Source organism: Brienomyrus brachyistius, unplaced genomic scaffold (assembly GCF_023856365.1).
Source record: "Brienomyrus brachyistius isolate T26 unplaced genomic scaffold, BBRACH_0.4 scaffold103, whole genome shotgun sequence".
NCBI classification, from domain to species: domain Eukaryota; kingdom Metazoa; phylum Chordata; class Actinopteri; order Osteoglossiformes; family Mormyridae; genus Brienomyrus; species Brienomyrus brachyistius.
This window is the reverse complement of record NW_026042378.1, coordinates 294,649-311,915: the sequence shown is the minus strand read 5'-3', so window position 1 is coordinate 311,915 and position 17,267 is coordinate 294,649. Positions and strand designations below refer to the sequence as shown.

Here is a 17,267-nt window from a genome sequence, read left to right as displayed (position 1 = left end):
TAAGGTAGGAAAAAAATGGCTAAGGTATGATAGAATAGGCCAAGATAGGATAGGAATGGTTAACGTAAGATAGAATAGGATGTGGTAGGATAAGAATGTGTGAGATAGGATAAGGTAGGATAGGAACGGCTAAGATATGATAGAATAGGATAAGGTAGGATAGGAATGCCAGTTGTAAAATAGAATAGGATGTGGTAGGATTAGAATGGTTAAGATAGGATAAAGTAGGTTAGGAACAGCTAAGGTATGACATAATCGGATGAGATAGGAACGGCTAAGATAGCATTTGGTAATATAGCAACGGGTAAGGTAAGAGAGTAGGATGTGGTAGGATAAGAATGGCTAAGATATGATAAAATAGGATAAGGTAGTATAGGAACGGTTAAGATATGAGGGAATAAGCTGGTTTGGAACGGCTAATATAAGACAGAATAAGATAAGGTAGGATAAAAATGGCTAAGGTATGATAGAATAGGCCAAGATAGGATAGGAATGGTTAACGTAAGATAGAATAGGATGTGGTAGGATAAGAATGTGTAAGATAGGATAAGGTAGGATAGGAACGGCTAAGATATGATAGAATAGGATATGGTAGGATAGGAATGGCTATGATATGATAGAATAAGCTGCTTTGGAAAGAGTAATATAAATAGAATAGTATAAGGTAGGATAGGAATGACTAAGGTAAGATAGAATAGGATGTGGTAGGATAAGAATGTGTAAAATAGGATAAGGTAGTATGTGAACGGCTAAGGTATGGTAGAATCGGATAGAATAGTATAAGGTAGGATAGGAATGCCAATTGTAAAATAGAATAGGATGTGGTAGGATTAGAATGGTTAAGATAGGATGGAATAGAATAAGGTAGCATATGAACGGCTAAGATATTATAGGATAGGATAAGGTAGGATAGGAATGGATAAAGGTAAGATAGAATAGGAGAAGGTAGCATAGGAATGGCTAAGGTAAGATAGAATAGGATAAGGTAGCATAGGAACGGCTAAGATATGATAGAATAAGCTGGTTAGGAAAGAGTAATATAAGATAGAATAGGATAAGGTATGATAGGAACAGCTGAGGTATGATAGAAACGTATAAGACAGGCATGGCTAAGATATTATTAGGTAGGATAGCAATGGGTACGCGAAGATAGAATAGGATGTGGTAGGATGAAAATGGCAAAGATATGATAGGATAAGGTAGTATAGGAACGGCTAATATGAGATAGAATAAGAAAAGGTAGGATAAAAATGGCTAAGGTATGATAGAATTGGCCAAGATAGGATAGGAATGGCTAAGGTAAGATAGAATAGGATAAGGTAGGATAGGAATGGTTAAGGTAAGATAGGATAGGATGTGGTAGGATAAGAATGTGTAGTATAGGATAAGATAGGATAGGAACGGCTAAGATACAAAAGAATAGGATAAGGTAGAATAGGAATGCCAATTGTAAGATAGAATAGCATGTGGTAGGATTAGAATGGGTAAGATAGGATGGAATAGAATAAGGTAGCATATGAATGGCTAAGATATGATAGAATAGAATAAGGTAGGATAGCAATGGCTAAAGGTAAGATAGAATTGGATAAGATAGCATAGGAGCGGCTAATATATGATAGAATAAGCTGGTTAGGATAGAGTAATATGAGATAGAATAGTATAAGGTAGGATTGGAATGACTAGGGCAAGATAGAATAGGATGTGGTAGGATAAGAATATGTTGTATAGGATAAGATAGGATAGGAACGGCTAAGATATAAAAGAATAGCATAAGGTAGAATAGGAATGCCAATTGTAAGATAGAATAGCATGTGGTAGGATTAGAATGGGTAAGATAGGATGGAATAGAATAAGGTAGCATATGAACGGCTAAGATATGATAGAATAGAATAAGGTAGGATAGGAATGGTTAAGGTAAGATAGGATAGGATGAGGTAGGATAAGAATGTGTAGGATAGGATATGATAGGATAGGAACGGCTAAGATATAAATGAATAGGATAAGGTAGGATAGGAATGCCAATTGTAAGATAGAATTGCATGTGGTAGGATTAGAATGGGTAAGATCGGATGGAATAGAATAAGGTAGCATATGAACGGCTAAGATATGATAGAATAGAATAAGGTAGAATAGCAATGGCTAAAGGTAAGATAGAATTGGATAAGGTAGCATAGGAACGGCTAAGATATGATAGAATAAGCTGGTTAGGAAAGAGTAATATGAGATAGAATAGTATAACGTAGGATTGGAATGACTAGGGCAAGATAGAATAGGATGTGGTAGGATAAGAATGTATAAGATAGGATAAGGTAGGTTAGGAACGGCTAAGGTATGATATAATCGGATACGATAGGAACGGCTAAGATAGCATTAGGTAGGATAGCAACGGGTAAGGTAAGATAGAGCAGGATGTGGTAGGATAAGAATGGCTAAGATATGATCAAATAGGATAAGGTAGTATAGGAACGGCTAAGATATGAGGGAACAAGCTGGTTTGCAACAGCTAATATAAGACAGAATAAGATAAGGTAGGATAGGAATGGCTAAGGTATGATAGAATAGGATGTGGTAGCATATGAACGGCTATGATATTATAGGATACGATAAGGTAGGATAGGAATGGATAAAGGTAAGATAGAATAGGAGAAGGTAGCATAGGAATGCTAAGGTAAGATAGAATAGGATAAGGTAGCATAAGAACGGCTAAGATATGATGGAATAAGCTGGTTAGGAAAGAGTAATATAAGATAGAATAGGATAAGGTACGATAGTAACAGCTGAGGTATGATAGAATCGTATAAGATAGGAACGGCTAAGATAGCATTTGGTAGGATAGCAACGGGTAAGGTAAGATAGAGTAGGATGTGGTAGGATAAGAATGGCTAAGATATGAAAATATAGGATAAGGTAGTATAGGAACGGCTAAGATATGAGGGAATAAGCTGGTTTGGAATGGCTAATATAAGACAGAATAAGATAAGGTAGGATAGGAATGGCTAAGGTATAATAGAATAGGCCAAGATAGGATAGGAATGGCTAAGGTAAGATAGAATAGGATAAGGTAGGATAGGAATGTTTAAAGTAAGATAGGATAGGATGTGGTAGGATAAGAATGTGTAGGATTGGATAAGATAGGATAGGAACGGGTAAGATATAATAGAATAGGATAAGGTAGGATAGGAATGCCAATTGTAAGATAGAATAGCATGTGGTAGGATTAGAATGGGTATGATAGGATGGAATAGAATAAGGTAGCTTAGGAACGGCTAAGATATGATTGAATATGCTGATTAGGAAAGAGTAATTTAAGATAGAATAGTATAAGGTAGGATTGGAATGACTAGGGCAAGATAGAATAGGATGTGGTAGGATAAGAATGTGTAAGATAGGATAAGGTAGGTTAGGAACGGCTAAGGTATGATATAATCGGATAAGATAGCATTTGGTAGGATAGCAACGGGTAAGGTAAGATAGCCATTCTTATCCTACCACGTCCTACTCTAAGATATGATCAAATAGGATAAGGTAGTGTAGGAACGGCTAAGATATGATGGAACAAGCTGGTTTGCAACAGCTAATATAAGACAGAATAAGATAAGGTAGGATAGGAATGGCTAATGTATGATAGAATAGGATAAGGTAGCATAGGAACGGCTAAGATATTACAGGATAGGACAAGGTAGGATAGGAATGGATAAACGTAAGATAGAATAGGAGAAGGTAGCATAGGAATGGCTAAGGTAAGATAGAATAGGATAAGGTAGCATAGGAACGGCTAAGATATGATAGAATAGAATAAGGTAGGATAGGAATGCCAATTGTAAGATAGAATAGCATGTGGTAGGATTAGAATGGGTAAGGTAGGATGGAATAGAATAAGGTAGCATATGAACGGCTAAGATATGATAGAATAGAATAAGGTAGGATAGCAATGGCTAAAGGTAAGATAGAATAGGATAAGGTAGCATAGGAACGGCTAAGATATTACAGGATAGGACAAGGTAGGATAGGAATGGATAAACGTAAGATAGAATAGGAGAAGGTAGCATAGGAATGGCTAAGGTAAGATAGAACAGGATAAGGTAGCATAGGAACGGCTAAGATATGATAGAATAAGCTGGTTAGGAAAGAGTAATATAAGATAGAATAGGATAAGGTACGATAGGAACAGCTGAGCTATGATAGAATCGTATAAGATAGGAACGGCTAAGATAGCATTAGGTAGGATAGCAACGGGTATGCTAAGATAGAATAGGATAAGGTAGGATAGGAAAGGTTAAGGTAAGATAGGATAGGATGTGGTAGGATAAGAATGTGTAGGATAGGATAAGATAGGATAGGAATGGCTAAGATAGAATAGGATAAGGTAGGATAGGAATGCCAATTGTAAGATAGAATAGTATGTGGTAGGATTAGAATGGGTAAGGTAGGATGGAATAGAATAAGGTAGCATATGAACGGCTAAGATATGATAGAATAGAATAAGGTAGGATAGCAATGGCTAAAGGTAAGATAGAATAGGATAAGGTAGCATAGGAACGGTTATGATATGATAGAATAAGCTGGTTAGGAAAGAGTAATATGAGATAGAATAGTATAAGTTAGGATTGGAATGACTAGGTCAAGATAGAATAGGATGTGGTAGGATAAGAATGTATAAGATAGGATAAGGTAGGTTAGGAACGGCTAAGATATGATTGAATATGCTGATTAGGAAAGAGTAATTTAAGATAGAATAGTATAAGGTAGGATTGGAATGACTAGGTCAAGATAGAATAGGATGTGGTAGGATAAGAATGTATAAGATAGGATAAGGTAGGTTAGGAACGGCTAAGGTATGATATAATCGGATAAGATAGGAACGGCTAAGATAGCATTAGGTACGATAGCAACGGGTAAGGTAAGATAGAGTAGGATGTGGTAGGATAAGAATGGCTAAGATATGATAAAATAGGATAAGGTAGTATAGGAACGGCTAAGATATGAGGGAATAAGCTGGTTTGGAACGGCTAATATAAGACAGAATAAGATAAGGTAGGATAGGAATGGATATGGATAAAGGTAAGATAGAATAGGAGAAGGTAGCATAGAGATGGCTAAGGTAAGATTGAACAGGATAAGGTAGCATAGGAACGGCTAAGATATGATAGAATAAGCTGGTTAGGAAAGAGTAATATAAGATAGAATAGGATAAGGTACGATAGGAACAGCTGAGGTATGATAGAATCGTATAAGATAGGAACGGCTAAGATAGAATTAGGTAGGATAGCAACGGGTAAGCTAAGATAGAATAGGATGTGGTAGGATGAAAATGGCAAAGATATGATAGGATAAGGTGGTATAGGAATGGCTAATATGAGATAGAATAAGATAAGGTAGGATAAAAATGGCTAAGGTATGATAGAATAGGCCAAGATAGGATAGGAATGGCTAAGGTAAGATAGAATAGGATAAGGTAGGATAGGAATGGTTAAGGTAAGATAGGATATGATGTGGTAGGATAAGAATGTGTAGGAAAGGATAAGATAGGATAGGAATGGCTAAGATTTAATAGAATAGGATAAGGTAGGATAGGAATGGTTAAGGTAAGATAGAATAGGATGTTGTAGGATAAGAATGTGTAGGATAGGATAAGATAGGTTAGGAACGGCTAAGATATAATAGAATAGGATAATGTAGGATAGGAATGCCAATTGTAAGATAGAATAGGATGTGGTAGGATTAGAATGGGTAAGATAGGATGGAATAGGATAAGGTAGGAAAGGAACGGGTAAGATATGATAGAAAAGGGTAAGGTAGGATAGGAATGGTTAAGGTAAGATAGGATAGAATGTGGTAGGATAAGAATTTGTAGGATAGGATAAGATAGGATAGGAACGGCTAAGATATAAAAGAATAGGATAAGGTAGGATAGGAATGCCAATTGTAAGATATGAATAGCATGTGGTAGGATTTGAATGGGTAAGATAGGATGGAATAGAATAAGGTAGAATAGCAATGGCTAAAGGTAATATAGAATAGGATGTGGTAGCATATGAACGGCTAAGATATTATTGGATAGGATAAGGTAGGATAGGAATGGATAAAGGTAAGATAGAATAGGAGAAGGTAGCATAGGGATGGCTAAGGTAAGATAGAACAGGATAAGGTAGCATAGGCACGGCTAAGATATGATAGAATAACCTGGTTAGGAAAGAGTAATATAAGATAGAATAGGATAAGGTACGATAGGAACAGCTGAGGTATGATAGAATCGTATAAGATAGGAACGGCTAAGATAGAATTAGGTAGGATAGCAACGGGTAAGCTAAGATAGAATAGGATGTTGTAGGATGAAAATGGCAAAGATATGATAGGATAAGGTGGTATAGGAACGGCTAATATGAGATAGAATAAGATAAGGTAGGATAAAGATGGTTAAGGTATGATAGAATAGGCCAAGATAGGATAGGAATGGCTAAGGTAAGACAGAATAGGATAAGGTAGGATAGGAATGGTTAAGGTAAGATAGGATATGATGTGGTAGGATAAGAATGTGTAGGATAGGATAAGATAGGATTGGAACGGCTAAGATATAATAGAATAGGATAAGGTAGGATAGGAATGGTTAAGGTAAGATAGAATAGGATGTGGTAGGATAAGAATGTGTGAGATAGGATAAGGTAGGATAGGAACGGCTAAGATATAATAGAATTGGATAAGGTACGATAGGAATGCCAATTGTAAGATAGAATAGGATGTGGTAGGATTAGAATGGGTAAGATAGGATGGAATAGGATAAGATAGGAAAGGAACGGGTAAGATATGATAGAATAGGTTAAGGTAGGATAGGAATGGTTAAGGTAAGATAGGATAGGATGTGGTAGGATAAGAATGTGTAGGATAGGATAAGATAGGATAGGAACGGCTAAGATATAAAAGAATAGGATAAGGTAGGATGGGAATGCCAATTGTAAGATAGAATAGCATGTGGTAGGATTAGAATGGGTAAGATAGGATGGAATAGAATAAGGTAGCATATGAACGGCTAAGATATGATAGAATAGAATAAGGTAGGATAGCAATGGCTAAAGGTAATATAGAATAGGATAAGGTAGCATAGGAACGGCTAAGATATGATAGAATATGCTGGTTAGTAAAGAGTAATTTAAGATAGAATAGTATAAGGTAGGATTGGAATGACTAGGGCAATATGGAATAGGATGTGGTAGGATAAGAATGTGTAAGATAGGATAAGGTAGGTTAGGAACGGCTAAGATATGATATAATCGGATAAGATAGGAACGGCTAAGATAGCATTTGGTAGGATAGCAACGGGTAAGGTAAGATAGAGTAGGATGTGGTAGGATAAGAATGGCTAAGATATGATAAAATAGGATAAGGTAGTATAGGAACGGCTAAGATATGAGGGAATAAGCTGGTTTGGAACGGCTAATATAAGACAGAATAAGATAAGGTAGGATAGGAATGGATATGGATAAAGGTAAGATAGAATAGGAGAAGGTAGCATAGGGATGGCTAAGGTAAGATTGAACAGGATAAGGTAGCATAGGAACGGCTAAGATATGATAGAATAAGCTGGTTAGGAAAGAGTAATATGAGATAGAATAGGATAAGGTACGATAGGAACAGCTGAGGTATGATAGAATCGTATAAGATAGGAACGGCTAAGATAGAATTAGGTAGGATAGCAACGGGTAAGCTAAGATAGAATAGGATGTGGTAGGATGAAAATGGCAAAGATATGATAGGATAAGGTGGTATAGGAATGGCTAATATGAGATAGAATAAGATAAGGTAGGATAAAAATGGCTAAGGTATGATAGAATAGGCCAAGATAGGATAGGAATGGCTAAGGTAAGATAGAATAGGATAAGGTAGGATAGGAATGGTTAAGGTAAGATAGGATATGATGTGGTAGGATAAGAATGTGTAGGAAAGGATTAGATAGGATAGGAACGGCTAAGATATAATAGAATAGGATAAGGTAGGATAGGAATGGTTATGGTAAGATAGAATAGGATGTTGTAGGATAAGAATGTGTAGGATAGGATAAGATAGGTTAGGAACGGCTAAGATATAATAGAATAGGATAATGTAGGATAGGAATGCCAATTGTAAGATAGAATAGGATGTGGTAGGATCAGAATGGGTAAGATAGGATGGAATAGGATAAGGTAGGAAAGGAACGGGTAAGATATGATAGAAAAGGGTAAGGTAGGATAGGAATGGTTAAGGTAAGATAGGATAGAATGTGGTAGGATAAGAATGTGTAGGATAGGATAAGATAGGATAGGAACGGCTAAGATATAAAAGAATAGGATACGGTAGGATAGGAATGCCAATTGTAAGATAGAATAGCATGTGGTAGGATTTGAATGGGTAAGATAGGATGGAATAGAATAAGGTAGCATATGAACGGCTAAGATATGATAGAATAGAATAAGGTAGGATAGCAATGGCTAAAGGTAATATAGAATAGGATAAGGTAGCATAGGAACGGCTAAGATATGATAGAATATGCTGGTTAGTAAAGAGTAATTTAAGATAGAATAGTATAAGGTAGGATTGGAATGACTAGGGCAAGATAGAATAGGATGTGGTAGGATAAGAATGTGTAAGATAGGATAAGGTAGGTTAGGAACGGCTAAGGTATGATATAATCGTATAAGATAGGAACGGCTAAGATAGCATTTGGTAGGATAGCAACGGGTAAGGTAAGATAGAGTAGGATGTGGTAGGATAAGAATGGCTAAGATATGATAAAATAGGATAAGGTAGTATAGGAACGGCTAAGACATGAGGGAATAAGCTGGTTTGGAACGGCTAATATAAGACAGAATATGAAAAGGTAGGATAGGAATGGCTATGGTATGATAGAATAGGATGTGGTAGCATATGAACGGCTAAGATATTATTGGATAGGATAAGGTAGGATAGGAATGGATAAAGGTAAGATAGAATAGGAGAAGGTAGCATAGGGATGGCTAAGGTAAGATAGAACAGGATAAGGTAGCATAGGAACGGCTAAGATATGATAGAATAAGCTGGTTAGGAAAGAGTAATATGAGATAGAATAGGATAAGGTACGATAGGAACAGCTGAGGTATGATAGAATCGTATAAGATAGGAACGGCTAAGATAGAATTAGGTAGGATAGCAACGGGTAAGCTAAGATAGAATAGGATGTGGTAGGATGAAAATGGCAAAGATATGATAGGATAAGGTGGTATAGGAATGGCTAATATGAGATAGAATAAGATAAGGTAGGATAAAAATGGCTAAGGTATGATAGAATAGGCCAAGATAGGATAGGAATGGCTAAGGTAAGATAGAATAGGATAAGGTAGGATAGGAATGGTTAAGGTAAGATAGGATATGATGTGGTAGGATAAGAATGTGTAGGAAAGGATAAGATAGGATAGGAACGGCTAAGATATAATAGAATAGGATAAGGTAGGATAGGAATGGTTATGGTAAGATAGAATAGGATGTTGTAGGATAAGAATGTGTAGGATAGGATAAGATAGGTTAGGAACGGCTAAGATATAATAGAATAGGATAATGTAGGATAGGAATGCCAATTGTAAGATAGAATAGGATGTGGTAGGATCAGAATGGGTAAGATAGGATGGAATAGGATAAGGTAGGAAAGGAACGGGTAAGATATGATAGAAAAGGGTAAGGTAGGATAGGAATGGTTAAGGTAAGATAGGATAGAATGTGGTAGGATAAGAATGTGTAGGATAGGATAAGATAGGATAGGAACGGCTAAGATATAAAAGAATAGGATAAGGTAGGATAGGAATGCCAATTGTAAGATAGAATAGCATGTGGTAGGATTTGAATGGGTAAGATAGGATGGAATAGAATAAGGTAGCATATGAACGGCTAAGATATGATAGAATAGAATAAGGTAGGATAGCAATGGCTAAAGGTAATATAGAATAGGATAAGGTAGCATAGGAACGGCTAAGATATGATAGAATATGCTGGTTAGTAAAGAGTAATTTAAGATAGAATAGTATAAGGTAGGATTGGAATGACTAGGGCAAGATAGAATAGGATGTGGTAGGATAAGAATGTGTAAGATAGGATAAGGTAGGTTAGGAACGGCTAAGATATGATATAATCGGATAAGATAGGAACGGCTAAGATAGCATTTGGTAGGATAGCAACGGGTAAGGTAAGATAGAGTAGGATGTGGTAGGATAAGAATGGCTAAGATATGATAAAATAGGATAAGGTAGTATAGGAACGGCTAAGATATGAGGGAATAAGCTGGTTTGGAACGGCTAATATAAGACAGAATAAGATAAGGTAGGATAGGAATGGATATGGATAAAGGTAAGATAGAATAGGAGAAGGTAGCATAGGGATGGCTAAGGTAAGATTGAACAGGATAAGGTAGCATAGGAACGGCTAAGATATGATAGAATAAGCTGGTTAGGAAAGAGTAATATGAGATAGAATAGGATAAGGTACGATAGGAACAGCTGAGGTATGATAGAATCGTATAAGATAGGAACGGCTAAGATGGAATTAGGTAGGATAGCAACGGGTAAGCTAAGATAGAATAGGATGTGGTAGGATGAAAATGGCAAAGATATGATAGGATAAGGTGGTATAGGAACGGCTAATATGAGATAGAATAAGATAAGGTAGGATAAAGATGGTTAAGGTATGATAGAATAGGCCAAGATAGGATAGGAATGGCTAAGGTAAGACAGAATAGGATAAGGTAGGATAGGAATGGTTAAGGTAAGATAGGATATGATGTGGTAGGATAAGAATGTGTAGGATAGGATAAGATAGGATTGGAACGGCTAAGATATAATAGAATAGGATAAGGTAGGATAGGAATGGTTAAGGTAAGATAGAATAGGATGTGGTAGGATAAGAATGTGTAAGATAGGATAAGGTAGGATAGGAACGGCTAAGATATAATAGAATTGGATAAGGTACGATAGGAATGCCAATTGTAAGATAGAATAGGATGTGGTAGGATTAGAATGGGTAAGATAGGATGGAATAGGATAAGGTAGGAAAGGAACGGGTAAGATATGATAGAATAGGATAAGGTAGGATAGGAATGGTTAAGATAAGATAGAATAGGATGTGGTAGGATAAGAATGTGTAAGATAGGATAAGGTAGGATAGGAACGGCTAAAATATGATAGAATAGGATAAAGTAGGATAGGAATGCCAATTGCAAGATAGAATAGAATAAGGTAGGATAGCAATGACTAAAGGTAAGATAGAATAGGATAAGATAGCATAGGAACGGCTAAGATATGATAGAATAGGGTAAGGTAGGATAGGAATGCCATTTGTAAGATAGAATAGCATGTGGTAGGATTAGAATGGGTATAATAGGATGGAATAGAATAAGGTAGCATATGAACGGCTAAGATATGATAGAATAGAATAAGGTAGGATAGCAATGGCTAAAGGTAAGATAGAATAGGATAAGGTAGCATAGGAACGGCTAAGATATGATAGAATATGCTGCTTAGTAAAGAGTAATTTAAGATAGAATAGTATAAGGTAGGATTGGAATGACTAGGGCAAGATAGAATAGGATGTGGTAGGATAAGAATGTGTAAGATAGGATAATGTAGGTTAGGAATGGTTAAGGTAAGATAGGATATGATGTGGTAGGGTAAGAATGTGTAGGATAGGATAAGGTAGGATAGGAACGTCTAAGATATAATGGAATAGGATAAGGTAGGATAGGAATGCCAATTGTAAGATAGAATAGGATGTGGTAGGATTAGAATGGGTAAGATAGGATGGAATAGCATAAGGTAGCATAGGAACGGCTAAGATATGATAGAATAAGCTGGTTAGGAAAGAGTAATATGAGATAGAATAGTATAAGGTAGGATTGGAATGACTAGGGCAAGATAGAATAGGATGTGGTAGGATAAGAATGTATAAGATAAGGTAGGTTACGAACGGCTAAGGTATGATATAATCGGATAAGATAGGAACGGCTAAGATAGCATTTGGTAGGATAGCAACGGGTAAGGTAAGATAGAGCAGGATGTGGTAGGATAAGAATGGCTAAGATATGATAAAATAGGATAAGGTAGTATAGGAACGGCTAAGATATGAGGGAATAAGCTGGTTTGGAACAGCTAATATAAGACAGAATAAGATAAGGTAGGATAGGAATGGCTAAGGTATGATACAATAGGATGTGGTAGCATATGAAAGGCTATGATATTATAGGATAGGATAAGGTAGGATAGGAATGGATAAAGGTAAGATAGAATAGGAGAAGGTAGCATAGGAATGGCTAAGGTAAGATAGAATAGGATAAGGTAGCATAGGAACGGCTAAGATATGATAGAATAAGCTGGTTAGGAAAGAGTAATATAAGATAGAATAGGATAAGGTACGATAGGAACAGCTGAGGTATGATAGAATCGTATAAGATAGGAACGGCTAACATAGCATTAGGTAGGATAGCAACGGGTAAGGTAAGATAGAATAGGATGTGGTAGGATGAAAATGGCAAAGATATGATAGGATAAGGTGGTATTGGAACGGCTAATATGAGATAGAATAAGATAAGGTAGGATAAAAATGGCTAAGGTATGATAGAATAGGCCAAGATAGGATAGGAATGGCTAAGGTAAGATAGAATAGGATAAGGTAGGATAGGAATGGTTAAGGTAAGATAGGACAGGATGTTGTAGGATAAGAATGTGTAGGATAGGATAAGATAGGATAGGGATGCCCATTGTAAGATAGAATAGCATGTGGTAGGATTAGAATGGGTAAGATAGGATGGAATAGAATAAGGTCGCATATGAACGGCTAAGATATGATAGAATAGAATAAGGTAGGATAGCAATGGCTAAAGGTAAGATAGAATAGGATAAGGTAGCATAGGAACGGCTAAGATATGATAGAATATGCTGGTTAGGAAAGAGTAATTTAAGATAGAATAGTATAAGGTAGGATTGGAATGACTAGGGCAAGATAGAATAGGATGTGGTAGGATAAGAATGTGTAAGATAGGATAAGGTAGGTTAGGAACGGCTAATGTATGATATAATCGGATTAGATAGGAACGGCTAAGATAGCATTAGGTAGGATAGTAACGGGTAAGGTAAGATAGAGTAGGATGTGGTAGGATAAGAATGGCTAAGATTTAATAAAATAGGATAAAGTAGTATAGGAACGGTTAAGATATGAGGGAACAAGCTGGTTTGGAACGGCTAATATAAGACAGAATATGATAAGGTAGGATAGGAATGGCTAAGGTATGATAGAATAGGATGTGGTAGCATATGAACGGCTAAGATATTATAGGATAGGATAAGGTAGGATAGGAATGGATAAAGGTAAGATAGAATAGGAGAAGGTAGCATAGGAATGGCTAAGGTAAGATAGAATAGGATAAGGTAGCATAGGAACGGCTAAGATATGATAGAATAAGCTGGTTAGGAAAGAGTAATATAAGATAGAATAGGATAAGGTACGATAGGAACAGCTGAGGTATGATAAAATCGTATAAGATAGGAACGGCTAAGATAGCATTTGGTAGGATAGCAACGGGTATGCTAAGATAGAATAGGATTTGGTAGGATGAAAATGGCAAAGATATGATAGGATAAGGTAGTATCGGAACGGCTAATATAAGATAGAATAAGATAAGGTAGGATAAAAATGGCTAAGGTATGATAGAATAGTCCAAGATAGGATAGGAATGGCTAAGGTAAGATAGAATAGGATAAGGTAGGATAGGAATGGTTAAGGTAAGATAGGACAGGATGTTGTAGGATAAGAATGTGTAGGATAGGATAAGATAGGATAGGGATGCCCATTGTAAGATAGAATAGCATGTGGTAGGATTAGAATGGGTAAGATAGGATGGAATAGAATAAGGTCGCATATGAACGGCTAAGATATGATAGAATAGAATAAGGTAGGATAGCAATGGCTAAAGGTAAGATAGAATAGGATAAGGTAGCATAGGAACGGCTAAGATATGATAGAATATGCTGGTTAGGAAAGAGTAATTTAAGATAGAATAGTATAAGGTAGGATTGGAATGACTAGGGCAAGATAGAATAGGATGTGGTAGGATAAGAATGTGTAAGATAGGATAAGGTAGGTTAGGAACGGCTAATGTATGATATAATCGGATTAGATAGGAACGGCTAAGATAGCATTAGGTAGGATAGTAACGGGTAAGGTAAGATAGAGTAGGATGTGGTAGGATAAGAATGGCTAAGATTTAATAAAATAGGATAAAGTAGTATAGGAACGGTTAAGATATGAGGGAACAAGCTGGTTTGGAACGGCTAATATAAGACAGAATATGATAAGGTAGGATAGGAATGGCTAAGGTATGATAGAATAGGATGTGGTAGCATATGAACGGCTAAGATATTATAGGATAGGATAAGGTAGGATAGGAATGGATAAAGGTAAGATAGAATAGGAGAAGGTAGCATAGGAATGGCTAAGGTAAGATAGAATAGGATAAGGTAGCATAGGAACGGCTAAGATATGATAGAATAAGCTGGTTAGGAAAGAGTAATATAAGATAGAATAGGATAAGGTACGATAGGAACAGCTGAGGTATGATAGAATCGTATAAGATAGGAACGGCTAAGATAGCATTTGGTAGGATAGCAACGGGTATGCTAAGATAGAATAGGATTTGGTAGGATGAAAATGGCAAAGATATGATAGGATAAGGTAGTATCGGAACGGCTAATATAAGATAGAATAAGATAAGGTAGGATAAAAATGGCTAAGGTATGATAGAATAGTCCAAGATAGGATAGGAATGGCTAAGGTAAGATAGAATAGGATTATGTAGGATAGGATTGGTTAAGGTAAGATAGAATAGGATAAGGTACGATAGGAACAGCTGAGGTATGATAGAATCGTATAAGATAGGATAGGAATGGCTAAGGTAAGATAGAATAGGATAATGTAGAATATGATTGGTTTAGGTAGGATAGGATAGGATGTTGTAGGATAAGAATGTGTAGGATAGGATAAGATAGGATAGGAACGGCTAAGATATAACAGAGTAGGATAAGGTAGGATAGGAATGCCAATCGTAAGATAGAATACGATGTGGTAGGATTAGAATGGGTAAGATAGGATGGAATAGAAAAAGTTTGCATATGAACTGAATTTGATGATGTGCATTACTACTAATCCTGCTGACCTTTCTCTCCTGCAGACAGGGGCAACGCCGGAGGAAAAAGGACACTGGAAACGGAAAGCTGGAGTGTTGGGGAGTGATGGGGACTGGAGGGAACAAACAACTAACCTTCCTTTCCTCCCAAAGTCTGCCTTTCCAGGACTGGCAAAGGTGGCCCATGGATTGGACCATGCCTCACGCGATGCAATGGTTCAGTTGGTCCAGAGACACTGGGCCGCCCCTTTATTCACGGCTTATGCTCAAACTTTCGTTTCCAGGTGTTCCACATGTATGACTCACAACATGAGTCGTGCATTGAAGCCACCAACTGCCACAACTCCTCCAGCTGAGGGTCCTTTCCAACATTTGCAGATGGATTTCATAGAACTAACACCCTGTAGAGGTTATCGTTATTGTCTGGTGGTTGTTGATCTCTTTTCCAGATGGGTGGAAGCCTTCCCGGCCAAGCAAGCAACGGCCCAGATAGTTGCGAATAATCTGTTAAAAGAGATAACCCCACGATGGGGTGTTCCAGCCCGCATTACCACTGACAATGGTACACATTTCTCTAATCAGGTGGTCCACAAGCTCTCTGAGTGGTTCCAAACCGACCTTCGACACTACTGCGCTTATCACCCGCAGAGTGGAGGGATTGTTGAAAGAGCAAACCAGACTCTGAAATTAAAATTGGCAAAACTGTGTAGTGACACGGGACTAGATTGGGTGACAGCCCTGCCGATTGTGTTGGGGGCAATGAGAGGCCGCCCACACCAGCAGACAGGATTGGCACCACATGAAATATTGACAGGACGACCAATGCCAGTCCCGTATCCAGGGGGACGGGTGAACTTAGAAACTGTAGATGGCGATCTGTTAACTTATCTGTCTAGCTTACAGGAGACTCTGAAGGAGCTCCATCAGCAGGTCAAAGCCGCTACTGAGCCAGCAGTGGGACCGAACACATTGCTCGTCCGACCCGGGGAGTGGGTGCTGATCAAGGACCTGAGACGCAACCACTGGAACCAACCCCGCTGGAGAGGACCATTCCAAGTCCTGCTGGCCACCCCACACGCTGTGAAAGTTGAAGGAGTGACTGCATGGGCTCACCTGTCTCACTGTCGACGCACTGCACCACCGCTGGAGAAATGAGGAAGACAAAGGAAAATGGACTGATACTATTGGTGCCGCTCCACCGGCACTCCCTGCCAGGGCTGACTGTGTGCAGTGCTCAGAGGAGACAACAATCTCCACTGATGGCGGCGACTACATAGGTTTTAAAGAATTGTTCCTCCCTGAGGAAGATACTGACAGTGAAACGATGGTGTGATACAAAATTTGACATATTGTATCAAAGGGGGGAGTGTGATAGAAAATTCTTGATTATGCTAATCAGTGATCAATAATGAAATATAGATGTTATGCAAAATGCATTACCTAATCAGTAATTAACAATTAAGTTTATAATTGTGTTGTTGATTTACACATAGTGGTTGAAACAATGTAATTTACTTGTCATTAATTGAATGTATCAAACAATAATGCAAATCTGCAGAGATCAAAGGGGCTCCACTCCAACAACTGCTGCAAACGCCGCGGCTCCCTGAGTGCCATCACCCGTCAGCTCATCAGTCTCTGCAACCAACTGCCAAGACCCCCCCCCCCCCCCCCCCCACTCTGCAAACAAGTAAACCAACTTCCTTTTATTCTAACAACCTAAGCTATTTTTAACCTGCTATATGACGTTAGGGTCGTGTTCACACAAACTGTGCTTGCTTTGCAGAACAGTATTTCCCTTTTAAGGTTACTCATTTAAATCTGGTCATTGCATTTCCATAATTACACTGTTTGTTTCTATTCCGTTATTTCGTGTTTGTTGTTTGTGTTAAGTGTAATGTCTGTCTTATGTTAGTTGTAGTGTTAGCTAGGAATAAATGCATGTCTTTTACACAACTTCTGCCTCCGTTCATTGAATGCTCACAATAGTCCCTGCCTATGTGCGATCTGGCTACTAAGCTCTGAAACCTCAAATTCGCCTGAAATATCGCGAGACTCTCTCTCCACGACCATCAGGGGAGCTTCGCAATGTTTACAT

At 37.7% G+C, this 17,267-nt stretch overlaps 1 long non-coding RNA gene across 1 annotated transcript; it reads left to right on the top strand.

The window, feature by feature from the left end:
• Positions 1-3,800: 3,800 nt before the first annotated feature.
• Positions 3,801-10,666, top strand: LOC125727584 (uncharacterized). The gene is made up of 3 exons (XR_007388800.1): positions 3,801-3,860; positions 8,388-9,226; positions 10,622-10,666. It is a non-coding gene; the product is annotated as an uncharacterized LOC125727584 (long non-coding RNA).
• The last annotated feature ends 6,601 nt before the right edge of the window (positions 10,667-17,267 follow it).